At 43.9% G+C, this 14,341-nt stretch overlaps 1 protein-coding gene across 2 annotated transcripts in view; it reads left to right on the top strand.

Moving 5' to 3' along the window:
• Positions 1 to 14,341, top strand: part of znrf3 (zinc and ring finger 3) — a 116,845-nt gene that overhangs the window by 748 nt on the left and 101,756 nt on the right. The gene's annotated exons all lie outside the window — the stretch shown is intronic.

Below are 14,341 nucleotides of genomic sequence, written 5' to 3'. Positions count from 1 at the left end.
TACGCCTATAGGTAATTTCGTTCCCAATTAATTGGTGGATGGTTGTTTGTTTTCATTATTGACTTATTTTTTAAAAATTCTTAGTTCAACCAATATAACTAAACAAACCTCCTACCTATTGTACCGCCTCGCTGCGAAGATACATGATCAATTATCACACAGACAATTTCTTTGAAGTTGGCCTAGGCTAAATTATTGTGTGGTTGTTTTGTAACAACCTAAAACATTAATTGAACAAACTCTCCCATATATATTTTATTGTACCAGCGCGTTACTTAGTTTTAATATGGCCTTTCTACATAACTACTTCACCAACCATGCAATGTTCGTAATCATTTCCGTAAAGCACCACCCGCAAGAGCAGCCTACTAAATCCTTTGATGGCCCACCAAGCCTGCAGCCATGTGGATTTCGGGCCACGCCACGGACCCCTCCAACCCCGCTGTTGCCTAACCTACCCTGCATGAAACCGGGACGATGTGGTCTATTACTACCCGTCATGATTTGGAGAACTATCTCAGCCTTGTGGTGGTTTGCACTGCTACACTAGCCTACACATGACCATGATTTGCTAGAAATGGTCTAATTTCAAAGATGACTCCAATTATGACTATTAGTGTGCTAACCTACAGGTTTAATGAAGTAGCCTTGTGAGTTGTTTGCACATCACTCTTCATATATGACATACCTTATCTGGGTCTGGTTAGGATTGTTGCGGGAATCTATAATGATGTCTGTAACTCATTTATTACTGCTTTCTAACTCATACAGTGAAGTTACATTACAGAGCCACAAAGAATACACTTTCCCGAAGAGAACTTGAATGAATTGTGTGTGTGTGTGTGTGTGTGTGTGTGTTCACAAGTGTGTTTTCATAAAAATAACAACCATTTGTCATATTTTGCAATGAAAGTAGCACATTGCGGGAAGACCATCAGGATCAAAGGAGAGCGAATATTTATCACTGAAATGGATCCTGTTTCTACACACAGAGCATTTGTTGGCCGTTCTGGCTTGGCTTGCTAACCCCACAGAAATGTGGGACCTCAACTTTACATTGAAAACATCTATTTAGGTGTTCATTTCTTTGCTAACATAGTGACCACTGTGTGGCAGCTTGCATTCGTTGTCCTTCTTTGTAAAGAGGAGGGACATTTTGTCCAGTACAGAAGGACAGAATCACCATGTCCAACTGGTTCCGTTTCAGCGGTCGCTGTTGGTTGTTTATGTGTTTTGTGAATGATTGACTAAGAGAGATGGCAACCTTAAGACTGTATTTTTGAATTGTTAAATTAATGGCATTTCAAACCATAGAGGCCTTGCTATCCTGCGTTAGTAAGCCTTGTGTAATGAAACTGGGTAGGTTCTTGTGTATGTTTCTGTAAAGATGACAGGTATAATGCATTATGATGCAATTATAATTAGGGCTGTGAAGATACCAGTATTGGTCTTCTAAAAACCTGCTGTATGCAAAATATTGTATGCTATAGCTTGTAAAATCTATCAAATGTGACTTTGAAGGGCAACATAATGATGTTTGTTTCCAACATTAGGGTTGTTTTCCTATTGAAGTTAAACCTTCAGTTTCCTTGATACCAATGAGTATCATGATACTTTCATCCTGGCCCTAGTTATAATGAATTGTAAGACTTGTTATTACCATACCAAAATACTTTCACTATTGTCCCCTCTAGGCTGGGAATAGCCATGGACCTCACAATACGATATTATCATGATACTTAGGTGCCGATACGATATGTATTGTAATTCTCACGATTCAATACACTGAGGAAACCAAACATTAGGAATACCTTCCTAATATTGAGTTGCACCCCCCCACACACACTTTTTATGCCCTCAGAACAGCCTCAATTCCTTGGCATGGGCTCTACAAGGTATTGAAAGCGTTCCACAGGGATGCTGGCCCATGTTGACTCCAATGCTTCCCACAGTTGTGTCACATTGGCTGGATGTTCTTTGGGGGGGATGGACCATTCTTTATACACACGGGAAACTGTTGAGAATGAAAAACCCAGCAGCGCTGCAGTACTTGACACAAACCGGTGCGCCTGGCACCTACTACCATACCCCGAATGAATACAAAAACCATGTCTCATTTAACTGGCTCTTCCCCTTCATCTACACTGATTTTTAGTGGATTTAACAAGTGGCATCAATAAGGGATCATAGCTTTCACCCCCAAATCACTAGTCCCCTCCATGTATTTCTCACACTGCCCTCTCTCTTTAGCCACTCTACTTCGCTGCCGTTGGCTGTCTTTGTTTCAGCATTCTCCCAGTCAGTGTGAATGGAGGCCTTTACTTGGCACCGTCTGAGTCTTGAGGGGTGGTTTACAGGGCCGAGTCGGCCAGGTTAGGAAGGCAGGCCTCAGTCAGTCCCAGCTGTTTGGCCCCTGGGGGTTTGCTCTACCTCTTATGTACAGTGGTCTCCAGACCTCAGTCGGTAGTGGTTGGTGTTAGAAGGACTGGGGGGGGCTTGGCATGGTTCCTGAGCAAAGTGGTTCAGTAACCACTACGCTCTCCCCCTTACTCTCCTGCTCCCCAAAGCGAACACCCCCTGAGCTCTGCCCCATGAGTGCAAAAAAAAAAAAAAAAAAACGGCATGTGCCGGCGGGGCCAAAAATAATAAATTAAGTCAATTTTCTACTTGCTCTGCGCCGTTAAGGGGAAAGTGAGATGACTTGATGTGGATGAGATGCCAGAGTCCAGAACGATCAGCTTATCCCTCTCTCTCTCTCTCTTTCTCCCTCCCTACCAGCCAGGCCAGTTCCCAGGTCCCTGATTGCCTACAATTTGACTACATAATAGGGAGGTATCAATGTCTCTTTAAATCACCCTCAGTCCGGGAGTGAAACTGTATGGGCTATTCTCTCTGCAGGTGTAGCGGTCCCCTCAACATCTACCCTGTGACTGACTGCCTGCCATTAGAATGTGGAACGTAGAATTAGAACAGAGAATGTAGATTTTAGAACACGGAATATAATAATACCAGTGGATGCTGCTGAGGGGAGGTCAGCTCATAGTAATGCCTGGAATGGAGTCAATGGAATGGTATCAACCACATGGAAAACACACCATTCCAGCCTTTATTATGAGCCGTCCTCCCTGCAGCAGCCTCCACTGATAAATACAAATGACCGGCCTTAAGTTCAACTGGTGTGATGTGTTGTGAAAGAAAATCAAGGACGGATCTACTGTAGCCACAGCCTTTGTTAAAATACAACTTGCATACATTGTTGTCACTTCACGTTTTGTCTCTGCAGTTTTTAGTCATTTGTGACGGTTGTCTTCGTTGTCAATGAATACGTTGTGTGGGTTTGAGTGTGGCACCATTTACAGTGAAATGATACAGTGAAATGATTGACCCTCTTGCTAAAGATGAACAAAAAATACTGCATGGAACAAGTACCAGTACTGAGCTACATTATATAGTAATTTTCCAACTCGCCACTCCAAACGTCTTGGGGACGGTACAGAGGATTCTCATTGACACCATGGCTAAATGCACAATATGCCTAACTGTAGTTTTTGTGTTTTTAAACTTAAATCTGAACAAAAAACTATTATGCTCATGATCATTGAATATTAGGGCTATCAACACACTATCCCCGTGTGTGTCTCTGCCAACTCGTCTTAATCGGAGCATGCTGGGCTTTTGGAACAACAGGGATTTATTGTTAAAATAGACAGAATAGCAACGTTTACTCATAACATATTTAAAAACCAATGGTTTGGGGTATAAATATACACTGTAGTCTACAATATTATGCAAATGTAGCATTGATCATATTGAACAATATTTCTTTATTGCTGTTTACATTCTGTATAGAGGGAGTGCTCTTTGTGCTACTGCACCCTTTAAGCCCACATGAGAAATGTCAAATGTACAAAAATGTCATCTATGTATAATCATGCAAGGTTCATTTTAAGAGTAAAATAAGAGGCATTTCAAAATGTTCGCTGTTAATGCCTGAAGTCTACTATCACGTTGTAGTTCACCAAGTGATGTTGCTACTGTGTGACTTTGACGAGCGTGAAAAGCCCAGATTTCCAATTGGCAAGAAATAGTCTTTGATGCCCATAAAATATGCTATCATGTGCATATCAGTACATTCCTCTCTTAATTGTACATAAAGTATGATCACTTATCCGAGAAGGTACACAAAATATATCTTAGGCCGCCTCAACCCAAGTTTTTGTTGCAGCTTTCAAATTGTCCACTCGTGGGAACTTGCACATAACTTGACAGTAAAACATCTGATTGGCTTTTGGCGTAGAATAATAACAGACAGATTCATTGTTTGAAACATTAAATTGAAAGATCGAAGTAGGTTTAATAGGTACAATATGCTGTCCTACTTGTTAAACAACACATCTTTCTCTTCGTAATTGTACTAGTATAAATCCCCAATTTTATTTTAGCATACAATATAAATATAGCTCAGTATTTGAATGATTTTAATTTTATATAGTCATTTCTCCTCGTCTTTATCAAGGGGGTCAATCATTTCGGGAATCCACTAACTTTGAACCCTACTACAGGAGGCAGTGTGTGAATGTGAATACGATGGTGTTTAACTCCAAACCTTGCTGTAAACAACGGGGAGTGTGTCACCTCATCGGCACAACCGCACGGTGGTGTTGACATTGGTAAAGACCATGACACGGGGCCATGATGGCGGGACCACACTGCCACCCCCGCCTGATTCACTCAGGTGGACGATCCGGGCGACAGTGAGCTCAGATTCACCATCACGATGCCAACCGATATTTACACAGTTGGAGGGTATCCCCATCAGTCATCACCATCTGGGCTGCGTCCCAAATATCACCCTATTCCCTATTTACTGCACTAATTTGGACCTGGGCCCATAGGGCTCTGGTCAAAAGTAGTGCACTATATAGGGAATAGGGTGCCGACTTAAACCGGATCTGCATAGGGGTAGAAGCTACTGATACTACTTCCTGGTTTGGGATGACATTTATTATCGGATGCACATAGACTTACGACAATCTGTCTCCATAGCAACGCTTATGTTGCTCTTTTTTTACATCTGTTGAATATCAATCAGTAATTACAGCGGCATGACACTTTTTTTTATTATGAAGTGATAAAGTATTATAATTGTTCAAATATGCTTATAACACATCTCACAATGCATTATAACTGCATCATAATGCATTATACTTGCACTTACCAGTGTTTTGCCATTGGTTTTGGTTTTCCCATCTGTTCATCATATCTCCTATTGTCTCCACATTGTCTCTCCCCGGGCCAAGCTGTCTGCTCCTTTAGCCTGGCAAAGGAAGCTGCCTGCATCTCATCTCATGGCCTGAGCAGAGCAGAGCACACATCTGCGTCTGATTTCCTTGCAGCTTGGCTATGCTGTCCACAGCATGCTAGAGGAGCAGGCAGGGCCAGAGGAGCAGGCAGGGCCAGAGGAGCAGGCAGGGCCAGAGGAGCAGGCAGGGCCAGAGGAGCAGGCAGGGCCAGAGGAGCAGGCAGGGCCAGAGGAGCAGGCAGGGACCAAGGCAGGGCCAGAGGAGCAGGCAGGGCCAGAGGAGCAGGCAGGGCCAGAGGAGCAGGCAGGGCCAGAGGAGCAGGCAGGGCCAGAGGAGCAGGCAGGGCCAGAGGAGCAGGCAGGGCCAGAGGAGCAGGCAGGGCCAGAGGAGCAGGCAGGGCCAGAGGAGCAGGCAGGGCCAGAGGAGCAGGCAGGGCCAGAGGAGCAGGCAGGGACTAAGGCAGGGACAGAGTTGTGGCAGCATCTGTCAGTCCCAGATGGAACTCAAACCAGAACCAGAATGTGGCTTTTGTCTCACTTCCATCCGTGGAATGTCTCAAACTTCCTGTGAAATAAAGTGACAGAAGAAAGCCGGCAGAGACTCTAAGGCTCTTTGTCTCACTCGCAGTCTCAACCTGCCACCTTTTTGAAGTCCACCCATAACCTGCATCAAATGTTGATATTTTGACATTGAGTCATTTCCTTGGGAGTGGATAGCCTATACAGTAGCTTTATCTGACTTACCAATCATAAAAGCCTGTGCATTGCACATACCAACAAAGTTAGAAAACGAGGATCCCAAGCCCATATACTGAAGCCTATGGCTCCTCTCAGTTCAGAGAAAGTGAGCGGGCCAGGCAGGAGTTATGTCCCGCTGCATTTAGACTATAATGAGAGCTTGGTGTGGTTGAGGGATCCAGGCAGCGCTGCTTTCTCTCGCTCGCTCTCGACCACAGGCTAGAAACCCCAAGAGAGGAGGCCATAATGGGCAAAGCCCAGAAAGGACGGGAGGTACCCGGAACAGGACCCCTCCCAGCGCCGCCCGCCTCGCCTGCCGCCAAGCAACAGAAGCAGTACACAAGCAGCTAGCACTATATAGCTATAGGGTTTAAAAGGTTAAAAGCGCCCTGCTCGCCTACTTTCTCCATTTATTGGTTTCGCGGTGGCAGCTGTATTTTAAGTGCTATCGTCTCTTTAACCGCCGGCCGGCTCCACTTTTAAGTCCAAGCCAAAGTCATTTGAGGTTGCGTTTGTATTTTTCGGGAATAGAACAGAATAGTTTCTCTCTCTCTCTCTCTCACTCACTCTCACTCTTCTGCTTTCTTCTTCCCCTGCTGTAACACAGGCCCTAACACTTGCCTTTTCCCTTCACAACAAACGTGTACCGGTATATCACAACTCCCTATCACTAATCTGTACATTGTTGCATCACGGCCTGCCACAAAGCACCGTGGGCTTGTGATGGATGTCGGAGGTGTTGTTTGACATTCTAAATCAGACCAACAGCTTAACTGCCTCATACCTCTCCCCCTGTCTTTCAGCTGCCAACACACTGACTATCTCACGAACCAACAACCTGGGGGACATTTATGTCTCCTGTTTTCACGGACCTGTTCTGCCTCTTGCTCCCCCCCCACCCCATTCTGTGTGTGTATCTGTGCAGAACAGCTGGATCCAGTGCGTGTTAGTTCTGGTGGCCTCAACAGCTAAGTTACTTTCCACTGGGCTGAGTGAGAGATGGGAGAGCGGGAGAGAGGCTTTGATGCTCCTCTCTGAGAGATTAGCAGGCAGCTTCTCTCTCTGCCTGTCTTTTGAGTCAGAACCACAGTGAGGGGACTGAGACTGGGTTGCATTAACTTCTGAAAAGCCCCATCGTGGTCATCATTCCCCTCTTTGTTGACTGTCGTGCTGAAAGGGCCAGTCCATCCCTTGGCTGCATCCGGCCTCAGTCAGCCTACATTTCTATCCCTTGACACAGAAGGTCTAGCTAGAAAACAAAGGCTGTGGGGCTACGACGGGGGCTAGAGTTTGGGTTAGGAGGGAGATGACAATGCTCTCTATCCATGGAGGGTCCAGGCAGAGCAGAGGTAGGCTTTGTTGTTGGTCAGGAATGTGCTGACTACTGGAGGGAGGTCTATAACACCAGTCCAGCCCCCCTTTTGTTGTGCTTCTATACACCAATAGATAGACTGATAGACTCTGGGACTGTGAACTGACTGGGGAAGGTAGTTGGGTAGCTAGCTAGCTGCATGGCCTGGAGTCACTTTCAGTCCTCTGCCCTCTGTCTGGCTGGCTCCACACAAGCACGTACGTACAGGCTCGGATTGTGCGCACACACACACACACACTTTTGCACGTCAAATACACGCACACACTTAGCGCCCGTTAACCTGGTTTGCTCACGCTGTCATGAGAGGAGAAGCCTTATCACAAATCTGTCTCACTCCCACGGTGTTCAAAGGTCTCTCTTTGTGTACATCGTGACATAAATGACATCAGCCTCTTCGGTCTTTCAGAGGTCTTTTTACCACTGCTTTCCTTTGATCTATATAAACCTCCACTCACTGTGCTTCATTGTAAGGAGAATTAATTATTAGTTTCATAATCATCAAATCCCATATCTATTGTTCCCTGCTCTTTCATACCGGTTTATTATAGTAAGCCAGTTTGGCTAATGGAAGTCCCTTGATGCCATTTCTGTGTTCCAGGCTTATTAGCATTATATTGTTATTACTCAGTGAAAGGCATTATTGGTTTTGTGCCTCCGTCTGTCCCAAGACTAATGTATCATATCAGTGTTATTAGGGGTCTGCACAAACCATAAGGCTGACACATCCTCTGTCACAGCCTGGTCATTTCTCTCTCTCTCCTCCATTGTTTCCTCTTTTGGACTCTTACACAACTGTGGTATAGGGGTCATTTATAAGGCTGCCCTATGGGGACAAATAGCTTGGCTGGGATTATTTGGTGGAGGTGGAAGCCCCGGCCTCCACCAGCTACCCCCTTCAGCCCGATTTCCCCCTCTTGGCCCCCCCCCCCCCGGTGTTGGTGTCGGCGGTTCCAGTAATGAGGAGGACCCAGCCAACCAAGGAGGCTCTTCGACAATGGGTCCTGAGGTATGATGAATTGGGGCTGGCTGATTGGACCAGACTGGGTTGGCTGGGAGCTTCATTTACTTTCCCGGTGAAGTGCCATCGTAGTCAGGCGTCTCCCCTGAGTACAGGGGGAAGATGTATCATCTCTGGTCCCCCATCTCCTTCCTCCCCTTCCCAGAGCTCATGTAAGCGACGTGTCCCAGATCTTGGGAGTGAAAAATGGGTCTACTCATCTGGAAAAATCTCTTCCTTGATTGTGTGTGTGATTCCTACCCCCCTCCCCCAAATACACAGGATTACACTACACCATATCAAAGCCAAGCTGCTACCTGACCTACCACCTTGCCCTGCCCTGCTTGCATGCCTGCTTTTCGGCCCTGCCCTGCCTGGCTACCTACCTTTCCAGTTTTGGACCCTGAACAGGGAAGGGCCTGTGGTAGGCAGGGAAGGATGGGAGGGTGAAAGGCTACTGCAGTCTGGCTGTGCTGCATAGATAAACCACATGAATGTGCCGTCTGAGCAGATAGTATCGGGCGGGGAGGGGAGGGCTGGGAGGCCGCAACGTGCTCACGCAAACGCAGCTCACAGTACTAGCATCAAAGGACCTGCCGCTCTGAGGCAGAGGCGGAGAGAAAGAGAGCGACACAGAGAGGCAGAGAGAGGGACAGCGACAGAGGGAGACACGAGGTGAGAGCGAGAGAGGAAGAAGAAAGAGAGCGGGAGGGAGAGGCAGGGCCAGGCTGAGTTCTTCAAAGGGTTCAGTGAATAATTCCGGTCCCTGATACACCGCTCTGCTGAGAAACCCCACGATGATGTAATGTCAGCCCTGGGGCTAAATCCTTACGCTTTGCTCTGTTCCACTCCCCTTTCAAATAAAGGTGGAGGTGTTCCCTCTCTCCCTGCTGCCTGCTCGAGTGGAAGGAAAAATACTTTTGGTGAGCAGTGAGATTTCGTTTGAGGCCCAACATAGTTACAGACACCTTGTAGGTGGAGGAGGGAGGGGTAGATTTAATCCTAGATGTTCTCTGTAAGGAACTTGATTCAACTGTGTAAAGTGGAGTTAGTGTTTTAGAACATTGGCTCGCTGGGCTGTGGACCGGAGAAGCTCTGGTGAGATGGACTGATGATCTTGGATGGGAGTTTTTACCTTATTCAACAGGCTAATCCACTGGGCGTTCCTAAAGTACACAACAGGTGGAACACAGTTGACTCTGTTCTTTGTAAAGTTTATACAGGGCCTGCCTGTGTTTGTGTTTGCATGTGCAGGGCTCCAGACGAACATTTTCGTTTTTGAGTTGGTGGCACCAGCCCATGATTTGGTCTCACCAATTTTTTTTCTGTGGTGTCAAGCAATAGAAAGAACGAGTCATCTTATTAAGTCGTTCACAGTGCTTTATTAACCCTTTACACTTGTGGGAATTGGCCTATTGTTTTTATTGTATTTTTATTTAACTTTTATTTAATTAGGCAAGTCAGTTAAGAACAAATTCTTACGACCGGATGTCATACAGCCTGAATTCAAACCAGGAACTGTAGTTAATAAAAAATAAAAATAAAATTGACCAAGTAGGCCAAAAAGTTCTCATTTACAACTGTGACCTGGCCAAGATAAAGCAAAGCAGTGCGATTTAAAAACAACAACACAGAGTATCACAAGGGATAAACAAACGTACAGTCAATAACACAATAGAAAAATCCATGTACAGTGTGTGCAAATGTAGTAAGATGAGGGAGGTAAGACAATAAATAGGCCATAGAGGCGAAATAATTACAATTTAGCATTAACACTGGAGTGATAGATGTGCAGATGATGATGTGCAAGTAGAGATACTGGGGTGCAAAAGAACAAAAAATAAATAAAAATAACAATATGGGGATGTTTAAGAGTGTATATTTGGCAGCATGAGTGAAGGAAGCTTTGTTGTGAAATAGGAAGCCAATTCTAGTTTTAATTTTGGATTGGAGATGCCTTAACCTCTGACACCCCCATCCCGTGAACGGGACCGTTGTCATCATCTGACACTAATTAGCATAACGCAACGGACATAAATATTAGAAAAAAATCCTATTCATGAAAATCACAAGTGAAAATATATTGAGACACAGCTTAGCCTTTTGTTAATCACCCTGTCATCTCAGATTTTCAAAATATGCTTTACAGCCAAAGCTAGACACGCATTTGTGTAAGTTTATCGATAGCCGAGCATAGCATTTTGTCCAGCTAGCAGCAGGTAACTTGGTCACGGAAAAATCAGAAAAGCAATCAAATTAAATCGTTTACCTTTGATGAGTTTCTGATGTTTTCACTTACGAGACTCCCAGTTAGATAGAAAATGTTCCTTTTTTCCAAAAATATAATTTTTGTAGGCGAAATAGATCCGTTTGTTCTTCACGTTTGGCTGAGAAATCTCCTGGAAATTGCAGTCACGAAAACGGCGAAAAATATTCATTACATATCATTAGCTCCATAATATCGACAGAAACATGGAAAACGTTGTTTATAATCAGTCCTCAAGGTGTTTTTCAAATATCTATTCGATAATCTATCCATCAGGACAGTTAGTTTTTCAATAGGACCGATTGGAGTAATGGCTACCTCTGTATTTTACGCAAGAATCTCTCTGGGAGCATCAGGTGACCACTTGCGCAATGTCTATGGGTATTCTTCAACATAAATGCGTAAAACTACATCACAAGAAAGAGTAATCTGGTTGATAGCCCATTCACTGCTCAATAGGGACACATTGGAACGCAGGGCTTTCAAAACATGAGGCACTTCTGGATTGGATTTTTCTCAGGCTTTCGCCTGCAACATCAGTTCTGTTATACTCACAGACAATATTTTTTACAGTTTTGGAACCTTTAGAGTGTTTTCTATCCTAAGCTGTCAATTATATGCATATTCTAGCATCTTGTCCTGACAAAATATCCCGTTTACTACGGCAAAGTTTTTTTTTTTCTCAAAAAATGACAATACTGCCCCCTAGTCACAAAAGGTTAATGTGAGTCTGGAAGGAGAGTTTACAGTCTAACCAGACACCTAGGTATTTGCAGTTGTCAAAACCGTCCAGAGTAGTGATGCTAGTCGGGTGGGCGGGTGTGGGCAGCAATTGGTTGAAGAGCATGCATTTAGTTTAACTGGCATTTAAAAGCCATTGGAGGCCACACAATCAGTGTTGTATGGCATTAAAGCTTGTCTGGAGGTTTGTATCGCAACAACAGCCAGTGAAGTTGCAGGGCGCCAAATTCAAAACAACAGAAATCCCATAATTTAAATTCCTCAAACATACAAGTATTTTACACAATTTTTAAAGAAACTTGTTTTAAATCCAGCCTCAGTGTCTGATTTCAAAAAAGCTTTACGACGAAAGCATACCAAACGATTATGTTAGGTCACTACCTAGTCACAGAAAAACAGCATTTTTCCAGCCAAAGAGAGGAGTCACAAAAAGCAGAAATAGAGATAAAATGTATCACTAACCTTTGATGATCTTCATCAGATGCCACTTATAGGACGTCATGTTACACAATACATGTATGTTTTGTTCGATAAAGTTCATATTTATATGCAAAAATCTGCTTTACATGGGCGCGTTATGTTCAGTAGTTCTAAAACAGTGATTTTGCAGAGAGCCATGTCAATTTACAGAAATACTCATAATAAACATCGCTAAAAGATACAAGTGTAATGCATGGAATTTTAGATCCACTTCTCCTTAATGCAACCGCTGTGTCATATTTCAAAAAAGCTTTACTGAAAAAGCACACCATGCAATAATCTGAGTACAGCACTCAGACAACAAAACAAGCCATACAGATATCTGCCATGTTGTGGAGTCAACAGAAGTCAGAAATAGCATTATAAATATTCACTTACCTATGATGATCTTCATCAGAATGCAGCTAACTCTCACGTGAGCGTGCGTGATCAACTCATGCCAGACCCCTGACTCAATCAGCTCTTATTCCCTCATCCTTCACAGTAGAAGCATCAAGGTTCTAAAGACTGTTGACATCTAGTGGAAGCCTTAGGAAGTGCAATATGATCCCATCGACACTGTATATTCGATAGGCAATGACTTGAAAAACTATAAATCTCAGATTTCCCACTTCCTGGTTGGATTTTTTTCTCAGGTTTTTGCCTGCCATATGAGTTCTGTTATACTCACAGACACCATTCAAACAGTGTTAGAAAACACTCTGAGGTTTCTAACAATCAAAATCTACTAATTATATGCACATTCTAGCTTTTAGGACTGAGTAGCAGGCAGTTTACTCTGGGCACCTTTTTATCCAAGCTACTCAATACTGCCCCCCCCAGTCCCAAAGAAGTTAACACAGTGTCCAAAGAAGGGCCAGATGTATACAGCATGGTGTTGTCTGTGTAGAGGTGGATCAGAGTCGGCCCGAGAATTGAACCCTGTGGCACCCCAATAGAGACTGCCAAAGGTCTGAACAACAGGCCCTCTGATTTGACACACTGAACTATATCTGAGAAGTAGCTGGTGAACCAGGCGAGGCAGTCATTTGAGAAACCAAGGCTATTGAGTCTGCCGATAAGAATACGGTGATTGACAGAGTCGAAAGCCTTGGCCAGGTCGATGAAGACGCCTGCACAGTACTGTCTTTTATCAATGGCGGTTATGATATCTTAGTGACTAAGATGGAGTGCCTTAGACCGCTGCCCAACTCGGGAGCCCATATATTGATAGGGCTATATTGAAAGGTTTCTTACAGAAGAAATATGAAATGCATACCCATGGTAGCAGTTAAAAGGGAACAGTTTGGAGATTATGGGAAAATTATTAGACTAAAGGTGAGGACACAACAGTTCACCTGACACAAGACTTGAATCCAAATATGTTTATGTGCATTTTACATTTACTGTACTTTTCACCGAATTTGTTGATAACAATCTGAAAATACTCTGGATACATTCAGTAACATGATTAGAATATTCTTGTAAAATTTGGGGTAGGTGCAACATGACAAGGGGGTTTGAGTGAGAGGACGAACCGGTGTCTCCAAGTGGCCACGCACTTCTCCAAAGTGTGCACTTCTCCAAAGTGTGCACTTCTCCAAAGTGTGCACAGTTCCTAAGTAATTTCAATGCACTTTTATGACTTAAAAAAACTCATCTCCGCATCCTCGCCATCACACACAATTGATGTTGTTTACTCAATCCAAAAAAGAGTCCATTATAAATCGCAATCTGGTTCGGGTGGGCGTCATTTGAAAGCTGTTCTATTGCCAACATGACTAGCTAAATTAGAGGTAAGGTAATTCGGAGAAGCAGATGGTAATTTTGGTGCGCGTAGAACAGATTCACGAGTGCATTCAGATGCATGGTCCCCATCAGATGTCCTTCTCAATACAACAGGCTAATTCTGTTCAGGACAACTCCGGGTATGGCACCATGCCATCTTGTAACTGTACATCAGACCTAGTGATCATAAACGTTGACACTGTTTTTTGCACGGGTTTTATGATATGGAAATGTGAAGTGCACATTTGAACTTACGGGTGTTTGTCTTGCATGTATGACATCAAAGCGGTATTTATTATAATCCTCAACGTCACATCTTTCAACTTACATTGAGTCCTCTTAATTTACAACATTCCCTCAAAACATAGTGGGAGGGATGGGGGTGGAACTTCTTGTCGCGCACGGTGCTCAAGTTCAAAATGGCTGTCAGTCAAAACTCATACAGAGCTGTGAAGCTGAGACCCTGAGCTCTGATGTCATTTATAGCATATTACTTACAGCCACTGCGTTTCAGTTTAGGCACTTATCAGTGTCCAAATCTGCAATTTTCAACCTGTATAGGGGTACGCGTGTAAAGGGCTACATTTTGTGTTGACAATTAGGCTGTTATATTTTACTGTTAAAATAAGGCTCCAGAATATATATAGATATATATATATTATTTTTTTTGTTGAAAAG

The sequence above is a fragment of the Oncorhynchus keta genome, chromosome 14, assembly GCF_023373465.1.
Source record: "Oncorhynchus keta strain PuntledgeMale-10-30-2019 chromosome 14, Oket_V2, whole genome shotgun sequence".
NCBI classification, from domain to species: Eukaryota; Metazoa; Chordata; class Actinopteri; order Salmoniformes; family Salmonidae; genus Oncorhynchus; species Oncorhynchus keta.
The sequence above is the reverse complement of the archived record's forward strand: the minus strand, read 5'-3'. Positions and strand labels throughout refer to the sequence as shown.